Genomic DNA, 15,658 nt, shown 5'->3' with positions numbered 1-15,658 from the left:
CAGGCTGCCTCGCATATAGCCATCGCCGCGAGCGCCGCCAGCACCACTCGACAACGAAGCAAGACCAATGTCGTCGTGTGACCGCAAGTACGGTAACAAGGTACAGATTCATGCTCGTTGCTTATACACTTCTGCCGCCCTAATTGTGATGATTCTCACGCATGCTTGCATGTTGGCAAAAGATAGAGAAACGACAGGTCATCCCTTGACCTATGCATCGACGTTGACCAGTTCGCCTCCTGGCGTGATCAATCCTGCTTGCTAGGCTGCAGCATTGCCCCGCCATAGATGCACATCCGTTTCTCTCCACATTGTTGCCTAGGCAGATGTGAATTTGTGATCATCTTCGTCATCACGCCCATGTGGAGGAGATCGTAATCGGCGTCATTGGCATGACGTCACTCTACCCCTAGCTAGCAGCCGCACAGGAACGACGAGGAGCAAGCATCCTAGGCGTGCGGTGTGCCCCCAGCTGCCCTCTCCCACTCCATCTATAGGCAGGTAATCCCGTCCATCCATCTCTTTGCAACGCTGCATTGTCTGCTTGCATTGCATGCATGGACTCCCACTAACAGGGAATGTACCTTTCGTCCACTCCCTTAGTTCCGGTCAAATTTTGTGTAACAACCCTAGCTTTGTTTAACTTTGCCCAAGCTTAAGTAAAGAAACTAATCTAGCACTTAAAAGGACTAAAATGCCCTTAAAAAGCTCAATTTGGAGGCAATTTAAAAATTTAAAATTTTATATAACAACTTAAATTTTTGCCAATATAGAGTTGTAGAACCTTGCAAAACAAACAACTTTGCTTATTTGCACTTTTGATGGTTTGGAGAGGAAGAGGTTGAAAAACTAGATTTAATTTCATTAGCAATTCAAACACATTTTCAAAATCACCAAGTTCTGGAGAACATAGCTGATTGGGGTAGTTTGAGCTCGGTTATTTCAAAATTTTAGACCTGGGTTAAGGTTGAAGCTTTTATAAAGGTTGTGGAATACACCTCAGAGAACAAAGTTGTCAATTTAAGCCTGGACTAATTCACCCTAGAACCTGTTCAAATTCTAGGCTAAAACTCAGCATTAAATTCAAATACAGCACAGAAAGTTCTGAGTCTAAAACAGTGAAAGTCCTCAACTTGGCATGAAGATTTCTCTCAAAATTGAAGGTAAACTCGAGCTAAACCTTTTACAAAAGTTTGAGTCCTAAGTATGTACTACAACTTCACCCATGGGGCCTAGGCCAAAATCCCAGCTGAACTCATTCAAAAACTTGGCCAAAGTCAGCTAAAGCTATCAAATCAGCCCCAAATAGAAAATCTGCCAAGTCCCGTAAGAATCGTGTTCCACCACGACGCCCAGAGCGCGCTCGCCACGAGCGCTCGTCGTGCCGTGACACGTCGCCAATGTTCATCCGCCGATGCGCTTCGCCCTATCGCCACCGTGGATAGGACAACTCGGTCCGGCGCCTCGCCAATCACCGTGCGAGCTCAAATCCCCCCTGCACACCATCTTCGTTGGCCAGTGGCCTTGCTCCCCGCACGCACGCGCACACACCATGCGTGCCACACCGCCAAGGCTCACCGGAGCTCACCACCCCGCCAATCCTCGCGCCCCGTGCTATGTCACCACGCCGTTCTTATCCTCGCGCTCCTCCCCTCCTATTTAAGCGAGCAGCTGGTTCCCTTCCTCCTCCCATCACCATTGCCAGTACCAGCTTCAAAAATCCCCAATTTTTGCCGGCCAAATCTATCACCGTGGGAAGGTCTCCAGTCGATTCCTCGCGGCCACGCCTTCTTCTCGACGTCCCGCATCCATTTTGCTCCTTCCCGGCCGCCCTCCCTCACCGGACAGCCCCCTCCACGGCGAGCTTCCTTCCGCGCCACCTTCTGTCCGTGAAGCTCTAGGGCGCCGCCTCTTCCTCGTCGCTGTGACCCCGCTGGTGAGAACCCCTGGCCTAGGGCGCCGTTTCCCCGCCGCTATCCCTCCCCTAAGCCGCGCCATCTTTCCCTCCCTGCCGTGGCCGGCCAAGAGCCCGTGCATCTGTGCTGTGTTGTTTCTATTTTGGGTGCGTGAGGAGTTGTGTGGAGAAGAAGGAGAATAGATAGGGGGTTATGGGGAAGAATCCAGGGACCTTTGCGCGATTAAACCATAGACTTGGGGGCTAGATTGTAAGTTGAGCTCGGTTTTGTTTATTTTCCTAGATCTAAAAGCTAAGAACTTTGAAAAGGCATAGAAAACTGTAGAAAAATGGGAAAATGTGATTCTTGTTTCACTAGTTTCCTGGTGATGTATAGTTTCATTTAAAAATACTCATATGCATGTTGCTGATCTGTATTTAGCACTAGATTTTATTTAGTGTTTAAGCTTTTAGATGCTTAGTAAATCACACAAAAATGGTAAAATAGCAAAACCACTTCTGTTAGCTTTGTTTCAGAGAGCTGGTGCCTAGAAAAATGATTAGGACTCTAGTTTAGATGATGATGTCACTGTTTGAGTTTTACCTTTGAAAACTAGTGTAGAATATTTCTTTTTGGCTAGTAAATAGAATAGGTCAGAGAAAAATATGAATGCACTTGGGATAGATCACTTGTGAAACATACTTGTTAAGAAAAATATTTTTCACTGAGTGAAACCAAAATGGAACATGTCTTTCTTTTTATGCAAAGTTAAATCATAAAAAAATATGGAAAATAGATGTCCTTCACCAAAAATCATGGAAGAATTACCAAAGACTCTGTTGCACCTGTGTAACACACTGTTAAAATTTCAGCCACGGACTACTGTAGATTTTGAGTTAAAAATGGTTAAGTGCTTTCTACCTTAGGATAATGAATTGATTTTAATGATTTTTGTAGTAACCCAATGCACCCCAAATTTTTACAACAACTCAGTGATGATATGAAGAAGTCACTGTAAAAGTTTCAAACCCATAGCTAATCATATGCAACTGGAATGAATTTTGGAAGTTAATCGATGAAGAATTGAATAAAAACAAATTAAGGAATAGTAAGGGTAAAATGGTATTTCTGGAAGAGGTACAGAAAAACATTCAAAAATAGGATAACTCTTCAATCTAAAGTTTAATGAACATGTTATACATATATGTGTACACAGTCATCATCAACCCGGTCTAAATGTCTAAATCACAAAGACACTTTTTGTCCGTGAAGAAAAGTAACAAAGGTGCTTGTCTGAGTAGTTTGGGTCTTGAGTTCGCTATGCGTTGTAATAATATATGAAATACCTTTCAGACCACAAAATGGCAGAAATATTGAATTATTGCATTGCATCTCGTGTAGAAGCTAAGCTCACTGACGGAACGTACGAGCTTAGCTCGGAACGTGAAGAAGGACACCCTCCGCTAAGCTGGACTTAATCGAGGCAAATCAAGGCCCGAACCATGTTCGGAAGAGCCCAAGGCTAATTTAAATTTAGGACAAAAAGGCAAGCCCCGGAACATAACCCAGCTTTGTAAAATTATGCAATATCTATGTTCTTTTGTTTGTGCATTAAGTTCATAGGAGTTGATTGAAAACTTAGTTGCATGATGTTAGGTACCTATGGTTGAATACTTGCATGATAGGCCGAGTAGTTGCTATGCTAAATAGGACTCGGTAAAAGTCAAGTGATTTCCTATCACTCGCGAGTTATAGGAGTTGTTTCTTTGCTTATGATGCAACCATAAGGACGAGGGGTGGGGCTAGGCTATTTGAACTATTTTGGTGATTGGTGGATTGTCCCATCTATCTAGTGGAAAACTGCTCAGGTCGAGCTGTGTTAGAACAGTGGTCAAGTATTTGAAAGTACTAATCTCATACCTAGTATGGGATGGGAAAGCCTAATACCTGATTGAACTGGGACGTGAGTGGACCATCCTACTGTCTCTAGAACTTAGTTCCCCTAGCGCGTCATGTGGGTACAAGTGCAGTCACGATACGGCGTCATTCGGGACCGTGCGGCATTGGATCCAAGGGAAGTAGGCTCGACACGTAGCTGGGGATTGATGGGGATGGCTGACAAATGAAGTGGACCCGGTGTGGTACACGGATGTCGTGGGGTTAGGTCCACCTTGCAAGGTTTAAAAACTCGATTCGAATCATCTGCCTCTCACAGTTTGAGACTACTTGACTGCACTTCTTCATTGAGTAAGAAGAGGAACAATTGTAGATGAATAATATTGATGCTTGAATTAAATTGCTTGGTCACATGCTTGCTTAGAATAGGTGCTTACCTAGACTAGATAATCAACTAGAACCTGATGCTAAAACTTGAAAGTAAGGATCTACTTTAGCTGCTTTTGGCAAAACAAACTCCTCAGCCAAAGAGCCTTGCATGACTAGGAGTCAGTGGAGTAGTTACCACCTGATGGGTAAGTCTTGTTGAGTATTAGTATACTCAGCCTTGCTTGTGGCTTTACTTTCAGGTAACTTAGATGTTAAGGAGTTTGCTGCTTGTGTAACTTGGCCACCCCAGCTGTGTTCGGGTTGGACAGTCGAGTGGAACCCATCCTCGGACGGCGAGAATCGCGGTTGTTGATATCATGGTTGGCTTCGAAGTGATATTTTGTATCGATGATGTAGCTTCCGCTTAAACTTTTCCGCTGCTTGAACACTCTGCAATTTTGTTTTAATTTCTAACTTATATTGTAATAATGAATTCAAACTTATGTTAAATATTGGTGGAATGTTGTAATCTCTGTAACCATCAACTTCGTGTGAGCTTGCTTAATTCGATCCAGAGTTAAGTGGTTTATCGGGTATAACCCGACAGACTACCGAGTTAGCTTGATTAAAGTGTACGTTTGCGTGTCAAATTTGGGTCGTTTTGCCACATTTGGACCCGGTACTAGCATTAGTACTGGGCTCAAATTTGGGATCCCCCAAAGGCACTTTAGTACCGAGTGGGAGCTCCACCCGGTACTTAAAGGTCCCCCTTTAGTACTGGGTGAGAGATCCACCCGGTACTAAAGCCTCCATTCGCGCCTTATCCTGCACCGGCCGCTCCCTCCTCTCTCTCTTATCCTCCCATACCATCTCTTTCTCCCCTCTCTATAACATAGTGCTTCCTCTCCTCCTCTATCTCTTTCTCCTCTCTCTCTCTCTCTCTCTCACAGATTCCCCATCTCACACAGCAACGACGGTGGGGCCGAGCGGAGGCAGAGGCGGAGGGGCCGGGTGGCGGCAGGCGGTTGGTCAATTCACCTTGGGAGGGTCCTTTCATCATTTCCAAGGTCACTGGACTTGGATAATATAGGCTACAAACTCTCTCTGGCGATGAAGTTGACAACTCATGGAACATCAAGCACTTGTGTCGATTCTACCCATAGTTTACATATTCATGTAAATTGGCGATCGGCCTCAGTGTACAATTACAATTTAATAAAGCAAATTTATTTTTGTCATAAAATGACTACCTATTTCTACCTGATCGCGACTTCCAAAAGCAAGCTCGCATAGCTATTCAGCTCCCTGGGTACCATCACCCAGACTCGCGGCTTGTATTCACATGTCTGCACAAAGATATTTTTGAGTTAGTCAACTCGTCGAATGAAATTTCCAGTAGCGACTTGCACAGACAAGCCTACACACAAAATTTCATGAGCTAGTCAGCTCCTTGGACAAGTCTGTCCATCGACGGCCTCCCGAAAAGAAGCCATCAGTAATTTGGGAAGTTATTATACTACCTGAGTTCTTATATAGACAAATCTACCTAGTAGCAGCTTGTAATAACAAGTCGGTAGTTCCCGATCTTCAGGAGCACAACATCCGAACAACCCAGAGAGGTTGCAAAGATAGGTTCCAGCTGATGAAGTCCTAAAGAGTCTACTCGTCTAAAGAGTCTGAGTACCCAAATACACGAGTACTTGCACTCCGCAGAAAAGGGTCGCATCCTAGAAGTACTCTTCACCGTGTATCTTAAGAGGCTCACAAGTGTAGCCTTGTGCACAGATACTCATGACTACCGTAGGAACAAATATCAGGGTGTTCAGGAGATGCACTAAATCAAAGAATGCATACATGTCGACAGCAATAAAATTTGTGACAAGACTTCAAATAATTATATTTCATTCGAATCATGTTTATATTACAATGACTTCATGTCTTTACATGCATCTACTCAAGGTCTATTTGACTAGCTTCTTCTTTGGCGATAGGAGCCATCTCTTGCAGATATTGTTGAAATTGCTCATCAGAGTAGTCTTGTGCAATCCCCTCCGCAACTGGAGTCAAGTCAGCTTGCGAGTAGAAGGACTTCACCATTGCCAACAATTGCTTCGAGACTGACTCCGCCATCTTTTGGATGTAGCCGGTGATCATTGCAGGCACCTCCTTGAGTACCTCCGCCAAAGGCCGGGGCTCTACACCTTCTGCGAGGGCTCCACGATGTCAGCAATGGGCTGAGCGGCTTTTGTTAGCTCCTTCAGAACAAGTTTGGTGGATGCCAACTCAGCCTTGAGTTCCTGGATGCTCCTCATGGCATTCACCAGATTGATTTCCCTATTCTGCCAGTCAGTCACCAGACCTTGGAGATCTTCCTTTTCCTTCTTGAGCCCTGCAAGAACAACATAAAGAGCAACTTAGAATCATCAAGTGCAAATTAGTACTCAAAGACCAGCGGGAGATGACAAGTTACCTTCCAACTGATGCTTCAATGTTTTGTTGCACTTCCGAAGATGGTCCTTCTCTTCTGCGGCTTTCTGGACGAGGTTGTTGTACTTGGTGGCCTACCTGTCGTACTTCATGAGTAGCCAGGAGGAGTATTGTCGCTCATTGGCAAGCTCGCGCTTGAGTGCTTGAGCTCGCATTATCATGTCTTCCTAGCCTTGGATCATCTCTGACTTCCGATGGGAGCGTTCGATCAATTTCTGCAAAACAGAGCAAGTACTAGTATAAGGAACGAGTACCAATTTCAAGTTGAAGATAAACAAAGAAGAGAAACTTACCACTATGTATTCGCCTACACGGCGGTGCATCTCCATGATTGTGGCCTCCATCTCTATGGTGGTTAGAGGGTTAGCAAGGGGCTGGATATCCTCCAGGTTCACCCCCTTAGCTATCCAAGGTTCCTCGTGCTCTTCGGTGACTAGCGCACCAAGAGGAACTAGAGCTTGGCTAGTTGAGGGACCAGCTTCCGACGACAAGAGGGAGGCCATACCGCGGCTAGTAGATGGTCTCGCCTCTGACGGCGGGGTGGCAGCCAACACTTGAAGAGCCGCAGCAGCTTCAACCTCTACTTCTGGCTCGGGGGCTACAAGGGTAGCCACGGCTCCAGAAGTAGTCGCCACCACGACTTCGGTGACTTCCTCCGGCTCGGGGGCTACAAACGTAGCCACCACTACATAAGTAATCGCCGCAATGGGTTCAGCAACTAGCAGGGGGGCTGGCACTACAACGACATTAAGTGATGCAATAACATCATGCATAAGCGCAGCGACAAGGGATACAACTGTTGGAGATCACCGGTGGGCCGGCGGGTCGGCCAGGTAGTGCTAGTGCGGGAGGCGGGTTTGCGGCGGAGATCAAGCAGTTACGGGGCAGCGGCGCCGGCGAGACGGCAGTGGAGAGGTGGGGATCGATTGGATTAGGAATGGGTGGCAGAGGTGAGGTGGGCTGCGCGTGTATTTTCTTGCCTTCCCTTTCTGGTGTCGCCTTTCGCAAAAGGTTTTCGACAAGTTCAAGGAGTTGACTACGACGAGACCTTCTCACCCGTAGTGGTGCTTAAATCTATTTGGATTACTCTAGCTATAGCTGCATATTTCGATTATGAAATATGGCAGATGGATGTCAAGACAACCTTCCTGAATGGAAATCTAACTGAGGACATGTATATCATGTAGCCTGAGGGTTTTGTCGATCCAAATAATGCTAGAAAGGTGCGTAAACTTCAGAAATCCATTTATGGGTTGAAGCAAGCATCTAGGAGTTGGAACATTCATTTTGATGAAGTGGCCAAAGGGTTTGGCTTCATTAAGAACGAAGAACATGCTTGTATTTACAAGAAGGTTAGTGGGAGCTTTGTAGTATTTCTAATATTATATGTGGATGACATATTATTGATTGGAAACAACATTCCTATGCTTGAGTTCGTAAAGACTTCACTGAAAAATAGTTTTTCGATGAAGGACTTAGGGGAAGCAGCATATATTCTGGGCATCAAAATCTATAGAGATAGATCGAAAAGGCTTATAGGATTAAGCCAAGATACTTACATTGAAAAAGTGTTGAAATGGTTTAGCATGGAAGAGGCGAAGAAAGGGTTCTTGCCTATGTCACATGACATACACCTTAGCAAGACTCAGTGTCCTTCGACCACTGATGAGCGGGATCGCATGAATAGAATGTCATATGCTTCAGCTATCGGATCTATCATGTATGCAATGATAAGTACTCGCCCAGATGTTTCATATGCGCTAAGTATGACAAGCAAACACCAGTCTGATCTGAGTGAGAGTCACTAGACGGCGATGAAAAATATTCTTAAGTACTTCAGAAGGACTAAAGATATGTTCCTCGTCTATGGAGGTGAGGAGGAGCTCGTTGTAACAGGTTACACCGATGCTAGTTTCCAAACAGACAAAGATTCAAAATCACAATCAGGACTTGTGTTTACGCTGAACAGTAGTGCTGTTACCTGGAAGAGTTCTAAGCAGGAGATGGTGGCTGATTCTATGACAGAAGCCGAGTACATCACGGCTTTAGAAGCCACGAAGGAGGGTGTTTGGATAAGGAATTTCCTTATTGAGCTTGGTGTGTTCCTGAATGCGTCTAGCCCATTGAATCTCTACTGTGATAACAATGGGGCTATTGTGCAGGCAAAGGAGCCAAGGAATCACCAGAAGAACAAACATGTAATACGGTGATTTCATCTCATTCGAGACTTCGTTAACCGAGGCGAGATCAAGATATGCAAAATACACACAGATTTAAATATTTCTAATCCTGTGACAAAGCCTCTACTGCAGTCTAAGCATGATGCGCATATAAGAGCTATGGGTATTAGATATCTTCTAGATTGACTCTAGTGCAAGTGGGAGACTGTTGGAGGTATGGCCTAGAGGCAATCATAGAGATGATGATATTCCATTGTATCCATGTTTTATATTGTGTTCCTTGAATATCCATTGTATCCATGTTTTATGTGAATTGTGTGTGAAACTCTTTACTTGTATGGTTATTCTAAAAGTTGTCCCTAGTTGGAGTTCATGTGAGGACACACATGAATATTAGACTAGCACATGTATTAGTTGATGACTATGTTTCACAAGTCATGGACATGGAGATGTCAAACTAATAATGTGGGCACGTGTAGAGACATGTGCTAGGACTGACCCAATGCGAGTTACATAGTTCTCTCTTTACACAACGTGTACGCTTTGTCCTTAGACCTGAGATTGTCGCATGTACTCAAGATGTGGATCGACTTACTTAGAGGCTATCAAACGCTACACCGTAACTGGGTAGTTATAAAGGTAGTTTTCAGGTTTGTCAAGAAGCATGCAGTGAGGCATGGTCAGTCAAGATGGAATTTACCCCTCTCTTGAGAGAGATATGTCTGGGCCCCTCGAGTGATCGGGTCCGGAAATGCATGGCCATGCTACGTGAGGTTTAGTGTTAACCTAGAAAGGGATTTCGAATCACAACATCGAGAAAGAGTGGTCGGCTTGGAGGTAGACCAAATATCGTGAGGCAAAGGGAATAGCATGTACGTGATGTTGTGATGGTTCGTCTGATATGATCTTCGTGTGCGTATAGGAGTTGGCACGTCTTGCTAGAGGCCGCTAGGAGTACTCGCGCCATTTCTATATGTATACAAACCTATAGGGTCACACACTTAAGGGGCTGGAAGCTTAATGAGGATTTGATCTGAATTGGACCAGGTTTAGGAGTACTAATGGGCCTCAGACCTAGAGGCCCGTTAGGGACCCCTATATATATTGAGGGGTGGGGGCGGCTTAGGGTTTAATCCCTTTTTGCATGAGCAGTAGCCATGCCTCCCACACCTTTGCCCTGTTGCACTCGCGGACCTAGCAGCTCGGCTTGTGACGCTTCCTCCCCGCACGTGTGGATACCTTGGAAGTGTTGCATCTGTAGCACTTGGACAAGCCACCGCACGAGAGCTTGACGAGCCAACGAGGAGCTTGACGAGCCGTCGCGCGAGGAGGACGCAGCTACACGTGGACGAGCTACTAAGGAGCTGATAGACGTGGACGTGTTCGACTACACTGCGGTGATGTGTGATCGACTATACTGCCCCGACGCGCTTCATCAACTTCCGTATCTATGCGTCTAGTGGTAATCCCGTGATCCATATACGGCAGTTTTCCTAGTTTATGCGATAGAAAATTTTGTTTTGCGCTAGTGTAGCCTACCTCATAACCCATCAACAACACCTGGAGCTACTTCTGGCGCACGTTGCTGCTCTAATGGCGGAATTGAAGGCTCTGGGATGAGATCTTGGGCTGCGCAGCCGCTGCCATTAGTTGCAGACTTCAGGCTCGGGCTTCCAATGTCCACGCTGGCGGATTTCGTGCAAACGGCAAGTGTCAAGACACACTGCAAGGCAATATCAAGTCATAATCAGTACTTGAGTAACACTCTAAGTACTTTGTGGACCGCCTTATCTTCAAGAAGGGCTCTCCCACTAGGCGCGTGGGCTTGGTTGTGGGCGACGGGTTCTTCGGTGCGGCTTGTTGGATCGCAGCTTGATCCTCGCCAGCCTTGGCCGCCGTCTTCACTTCCTGAGTAGTTTGCGCGCTGACAGGGTTGGCACTAGCGATAGGAGGCTCCTCCTCCTCATCAAGCTTGATGACCTCCTTAATCACTGGCAGCTCCTGTTGCACGACTTCGGTAGTCGTCTTTTCCACCTCTGTCTCCTCCTTGACTACCTGCAATCCTCCAATGTCATACCCAGTAGACATGGCAGTAAGGAAACTACTTATGAGTACTTGATCCTCAGGACCTTGTCCTTCTTCGTATGTGATTACCGGAGGAGGGACTTCATCAGCCATAGGTGGCTTCTTCGCCACACGCTTGATGGCGACAGTGTGCCTCTTCTTCAGTGGCGGTGCTAGTTTGGCCTCTAGGTCATCCTCGGCTTCACGCTTGGATGTCCAGATGAAGATCCAACCTTCTCCGACGGTCGGGCTTTGATCACAAAGTCCTCAGTGGCCTCTGAATTTGAGCTGCTAAAGGAGGAGAAACCTTTCGACTCCTCTTCCGCCTCGACTATCTTCTGTACATCGGCGTTCGTGTGTACTCACGGAGCAGCATCAGAGCCATCCGATTTGGGTGGAGGAGGAGTGGAGCAGAACAAGTGAACTTCTTCATGCAAAAGAAGATAAGTCAGAAAATCAACAAGTACAAAATTAGTACTCAGGGGCTAAGGCCATGGGTAGTTACACTGTTTGGTGGGTTGGCGGCGCAGTGCTCTGACACGATCATCGGGATCGCTCTTGCATGATTGAATAGGCGCCTCAATAACACCATAACCTCATCCACGGACAAGTCATCTGACGTCATTCGGGATGGATCATTGGGGCCCGAGTAGTCGTATCCCCAGGTGCATCGCAGTTGAAGGGGTTGGAATCGCCTCCTCATAAAACTGAAGGCTACCCCGACTCCAATCAGCCCTTGCAACTTGAGTACGGTGATCTTCTCCAGAAGCTCGGGTAGCTAAAGGCTGTCTCCATGGGTCGGCTTGTCTAACAACCGATTATTCCAAATTGGGCGGTGGCCTGTCACCTTGGGTAGTCGGGGCTCATGATTTCCAATGTAACACCACCTCTCATTCCAGCTAGAGTGGGAGTCAATTAGCTCGTAATCCACATACAAGCCTTTGACCTTCTCCCATTGTTGAATGCCTACCCCCCCCCCCCCCCCCCCCCCCCCCCCCCCCCGCGGGACTACTTCAGTGTGATCCATCCTGGGCTAGGGCTTGACTGTGAAAAACTTCCGGAAGAGCTAGAAGTGCGGCTGGATTCCGAGAAAAGGTTCCAACAAATGCACAAAAATGGCTACATGCATAATGGAGTTGGGGTTGAGATGGACTAACTCCAGCTTGTAATAATTCAGAAGTCCGCGAAAGAAGTCCGATGTGGGCAAAGCCAAACCATGCTCAATAAAATGTGTGAAGATTACCGTCTCATGAGTGTAGCTCTCCATTGGCCAAGGGTTGCCAAATGCAGCCCTCCAGTTGATGAAGTCTTGGTCTTGGAGAAGATTGGCATCTACATATGCCTGGATATCCATCTCCTTCAGCACGGATTTCTTCCAGGTGCATGCTTGATTTGGCGGAGCTGTTCGATCAATCTTGCCATACTTTGGAGCCAGGAACTGGATCTCCTTCTTCTTCTTAGCCTTCCTCTTCTTGCTCTCTGGCACCTTGCTGGATGTCACCTTCTTCCCTATTTGTGTTGCCACAAGGGTCTTCTTGCGCATGTGCTCGGGGGCTAAGCGGTGGGGGACGGTGGCGCTCGAGCTCAAAGATCGGGCAGTGGCAGCGCTAGGGCTACAGTGTGGAAGATGAAGGAGCAGTGGCTTGGGTGATACAGAAGGGATGATTTCCTCCGTTATTTATAACCGCAACACAGTTAAACAGGGGCGAGATTAATAGGAATATTCCGTTTTCAAACACCTCAATTTATCACTTGATAGTTTCCAATTTTTTTGGGAGGAGATAAGGTTACTGTTGGCAAACGGTCATGTTGACTAGTGGTTGACCCTTATACCCAAACTAGTCATGTAACGGCTCGGGGACTGTGTGCCACGTGCCCATCGGCTAAAAAAAATTTTATTTGGGTTTTAAGGAAGAAAGAGATGTGAAATTACAAGATTGACCCTCATATTGATTCTTGGATTCAACCTAAGGCTCAGGGGCTACTCCATATGAAGTGCAATTTTCGTCGCACTTTCATATTAGATACAACCTAAGGCTCGGGGGCTACTCCATATGGAGTGCGATTTTCATCGCACTTCCATATAGAATTACAAGTTAAATGAGGCTTGAGCACATTCTAGCTGAATGGCGGTACTTGAGTATGTTTAAAGACTCAATCCGATAGAGTGCTCAAAAGGGCACGACAAACTAGTCGGAGACGCCTACACAAGTACTCAGGACTGCTACATTTGACTAAAAAGTACTCGGGGTTTGTCGTCCATACATCTATGGGCCCACCAGAAGGTTTGGATAGTCCTAGATACGGGGTTGTACACTGAGACGTGTCATACATGGAGACTATGGTACAAGACGGCATGGTCTACGTGGAAGACAAGAACTAGTCGAGGATTAGGAAACTACTCGTAGCGATTAAAGTAGGACTCTCTAGTCGAATCCGACTAGTATTCGTGTAAACAACCGACCTGTAATCCTGCCTCCGGCAATATAAGGCGAGGTTGGGACCCCCTCCAAACAAGTTCAACCCAATACAATACAACCAACACATAGGACATAGGGTATTACACGACATTAGCAGCCCGAACCTATCTAAATTGTGTGTTCGAGTTCACCTTCGAGTTCCTGATCTCAGCGAGCCCCATGCATAAAACACTACCTCGGGTACCCCCTCGGTAGGTTGCCGGGTCTAAACACCAACACCTTCCTCATTCATGAAGTCACCATATGCAGTGTCATTTGCTTCATCAATAGGCAGATCTATGAAACAAAAAAAATGTTTACAAACACAACAAGTGAAGTGTGTATGAAAGCACATGAAAAATGTTGCATACCATGAACAACTCTTTTTTTACGTCCTCTAACAACACAGTGGTTGTTGTTTGATCGATCACCCACATCGACTTTAGTTCCATCTGTATTATAACATATTTCATGAAATTTCATATAGTGGGAGCAATGAATCTATGGACAAAGTAAGAAACAAATGTTAAATGTGCATACCTTTCCTCTTACGTTTTGTATACTTCCACTTCGGCTTTGATGGTGGTGGATCGAAACTCTATCATCTTGTCCTCCCAGCCAATCTCACCACTAGGAAAAAACAAAGGATATTCCAATGGGTTATAACAGCCATGGTACGCCCTAATATAGTGTGGATCATCTGTTTTCCCATATATCACTATGCTCCGTGAGAACCTATGCTGAGAGTCATTGCCATCAACCCAGATAGCCGCAATCTGATCCCTTTCAAGTACATTATACCTCCTCTGATCAATAGAAGTCTTGGTATTCAACTCAATTGTGTACTCTTGAATATCTGCAAGAGTACCTAAGCTTGTGAACATTTGGACATACGGATTGTCCCATAAAATACCACGGATCAAGCGGATCAGGTTCTCATCAAGATTAGGGGACCTCTTAACACGATGAGCAGCACTATCATCCGTGTCATAAATGTAGAGCTGCATATGGCGTAGCCCTTTCCCACCCGGCACAAGTGGATCTAGCTTATGGTAAATCTGGACATGTTCCTTAAAGGTATACACACCCAGTACCTCTTGCGGACGCGATACGTCGATCAATGGAAACCCCAAAGCTAGTGAAAGAGAAACGTGAGTTGAAGTACTGTATGTGCTTTCTGAAATACCTTGCATCCTTGTCTATTTTACTTGTAAATAACTAATGTAGCTCAGAGGGAACTTCTGGGATATATATGTGCACCTTCCTATTCCTGCAGTAGAAAGAAGGCCCTTCACCGGGGAACATCTTCGCATTGCAGAACTCACAATTTTTGGCCTTCTTCAACACGTGGTGCTTCTTAGGAAGGTTATTGTACACTCCATCATATGGGTCAGTGTCACACCAGTTTTGAAACAAAACCAAGTGCTACCTATATGTATGGCAGGATCAAGTTTCATACATATAGTGACATCATTAGTGATTAACAGCAACAGTATCACGTAAAGAAATATAAATAAAGACTTACGAGTCTATCAGAAATATACAGATTAATCCTGGAAACGGAGGCTCCAAACTTCACAGGAAATCGACTGGGGCTGCGTACGCCTATAACTCATTATCATCTTTAAAAAACTTCACACACCTTCCTCTTCCGAGCAGTAGTAAGCAAAGGTGAGTACACTTATGGTTGGTACTCAGCAAGGCCACAAGAAATAACTAGAATAACAATTTAAGTCCATCTTCAAGTTTAATTAATCATGTGAGGGTCCAAGCCGCTCTTGACCGTGAGCACAACTGGTATATCAGTTTTACACTCAGCAAAGGTTGTACACTTTCACCACAAGTCGTGTAAAAGTTCAGAAGAACTTTAGACCCAACCATGCTGTGCTGATCAGGCACTGATCACACTACCGAGGTGTGACTGCATAGGGACGTTCCAAGCCTTTACAAAGATTCACTAGTAAGTGGTAACCCACTAAAGTTTCAGGTCGAAGCAGAGCATAAACCTCCCTAGTAGGCATAGTGTCTTTGCAAAGCTCACTTACCAAGAGGATCGGGTTATACCCCATCAATGCCTCCCCTGTTGCCCTTTTGGTAAGATAACCCCAGACTAGAATCTCTAATTAATTAGCCAAGACCAGAGCCATATAGTTCTTGTGGTTGCACTATTTTCCTGGGTGGTTCTCCACGTTCCAATTAACATTGTCATGGTATTATAAAGAAAGCTTAGGTAGAAGGATGGTTAGGTACACTTGCCTTTCTCCAATGAAAAGTTACTCTTACTGTTCTTCAGTTCTTGCTCTCTGGA

The 15,658-nt window shown here is 45.6% G+C and overlaps 1 long non-coding RNA gene across 2 annotated transcripts; it reads left to right on the top strand.

Annotated features, from left to right (window-relative positions):
* Window positions 1-1,300: 1,300 nt before the first annotated feature.
* On the top strand, window positions 1,301-4,705 carry LOC117848044 (uncharacterized). Of its 2 annotated transcripts, none has more exons than XR_004638794.2 (2): window positions 1,301-1,936; window positions 4,421-4,705. It is a non-coding gene; the product is annotated as an uncharacterized lncRNA (long non-coding RNA). The 2 variants fall into 2 exon arrangements; XR_011897819.1 differs by having other exon boundaries at window positions 3,297-4,705.
* The last annotated feature ends 10,953 nt before the right edge of the window (window positions 4,706-15,658 follow it).

Source organism: Setaria viridis, chromosome 3 (assembly GCF_005286985.2).
Source record: "Setaria viridis chromosome 3, Setaria_viridis_v4.0, whole genome shotgun sequence".
NCBI classification, from domain to species: Eukaryota; Viridiplantae; Streptophyta; class Magnoliopsida; order Poales; family Poaceae; genus Setaria; species Setaria viridis.
The sequence above is the reverse complement of the archived record's forward strand: the minus strand, read 5'-3'. Positions and strand labels throughout refer to the sequence as shown.